We start from the raw sequence: 2,035 nt of genomic DNA on the forward strand, positions 1-2,035 counted from the left end.
AGATATTCACAGTGCAGCTTGTGGAAGACCCCACGTTGGAGCAGTTAGGTATTTCCTGAAGGAACATGCAGCCTGGGGACAAGCCACAATGGAGCAGGGGAAAAGTGTGAGGAGGAAGGAGCTGTAGAGAGGAATTGTACAGACTGTGACCCCTATTCCCAGTCCTGCCTGTGCCACGTGGGAATGGGGAGGAGAGGTGGAGGAGCTGGGAGTGAAGTTGAGCCTGGGAAAAAGTGGGTGGGGAGGTGCTTTAATTTTTGTCTTTTTCTCATTATCCAAGTTATCTTAATTTGCAATAAATTAATTTTCCCTAAGTCTGTTTTGTCTGTGATGGTAATTGAGAAGTCATTTCCCCGTATTTATCTTGATGACCTTTTTCATCTTATTTCTCCTTACTCCCCTGTTGAGGAGGGAGAATGAGAGGGGGGCTGGGTAGGGATCTGAATACTGGCCAAGGTCAACCCATTGCACCCCTGGTACTGGATCATTCAGTACTGGTATTTAAGCACTGACATCCAAGTATGTCCAGCTGGCACCTGACTGGTAGCAGAGTCCCAGATGATGCTTTGCTTTTGTCTACATGTGGAATTGTGGTAACTTAGCAGGATGTTTTAATTCCTGTGCACCTTGCTGGTAACTGATCAAGCAGTTAATTAAAGCAGCTGTCTCCAGAAATACCTGCATCTTGCTCTTTTTTTTGAAATCCATGTAACACTAAGGTTGTCCAGGCCTTGAAAAAAATACTCTGTATAGTGAAAGGAAATTTGTTTTGCATGCACTGCATCTAACAAAAGTAAGGTGTTATTGTGTGTTTTCTGCAATATTACTTGCCCTGCAAAATAAGCCAATGGAAAAGCAGCATCCTTGCAGAATAGAACATTGAGTGAGGAACAGTCTTGGAATATCCTGCAGCAACTTCTTATTTTCTTGTGCAGTCATGCTGCTGAGCTCTTTGGGAGTGTTTCACAGCAGGAGCCAACTTTGATGCAGGGGCTTCTTTCCCTTCGTAGATATGGGAGAGTTGATCACTCTCAAGCTGCTAAGCAAAGTGACTTGCAAGAGGCAGAAGTATAAGCTGTGCGGATAAATACTCAGAGAAGACTGTTAGTTTAGCTACACAAGCTTATTCTTGTTGCTGTGTCTTCTAGGAACAATCATAGTGTGTAAACATATCAGAAAAATGCAAGATAATTTGCATAAATTTCCTTGTTTCATTGATCCATCATAGATCAGATCATATCAGAAGGTAGCTGGCGATATGTGACAGTTTGCTGCAAGAACTTTGTGCAGCTATCCTGTAGCTTTGTCATTGTTTGCTGTTACTGAAAAAGTAGGAAAAATAAGGATAACACTAGTCAAAAATTCTGTTTAAATTATTTAAAATAGCACTGTATTATCCAGTTTTAACAATGTGTATGTAATTTCACCCCCTAATTTGTGGCAAAATAAAGATTTCTGTATAGTGGTCCAGAATTTGGAAACCATTCTTAATTTTTTAAGAGTGGTTTCATATCTGTTGAAAATGCACACTGAATTTAGTATGGCAACTGGGATCACAGCATGCATGGCCTCTTGACTGCTATGTTTAGTGCGATTGAAAGAATTCCAAACACTTAAAAATAACTTTTTATTTTCTTAATATACTGTTCTTACTATAGGTATTGGGGAAAATACTATGCTTTTTGAAGGTACGTATGTTATGTTCCCAAAGATAAATTGTTTCTTGAAAAAATTTACAGCTCATACAGTTTGTTTAATACTTCTGCATAAAAAGGTTACCCTAAAAAGGTACATTTTTGAAGGGAGTAGGTTCTTATTTCTTCCTTGGCTTCCATGTTGGCTAGCAGCCAACTCCTTGTCAGACGTCCACTTGCTTGCTTCCCTCTCAATGGCACAGGAGAGAAAATGGGGAGAACAATAAGGAGACCTCATGAGTCGAGATAAGGACATGGTTGGTAATTGCTTACCAAAAAAACAGACTCTGCTTGGGGAAAATTAACTTAAGTTATTGCATATTAAACCAAATCACAGAATC

This window comes from Antrostomus carolinensis, unplaced genomic scaffold (genome assembly GCF_000700745.2).
Source record: "Antrostomus carolinensis isolate BGI_N321 unplaced genomic scaffold, ASM70074v2 scaffold9611, whole genome shotgun sequence".
NCBI classification, from domain to species: domain Eukaryota; kingdom Metazoa; phylum Chordata; class Aves; order Caprimulgiformes; family Caprimulgidae; genus Antrostomus; species Antrostomus carolinensis.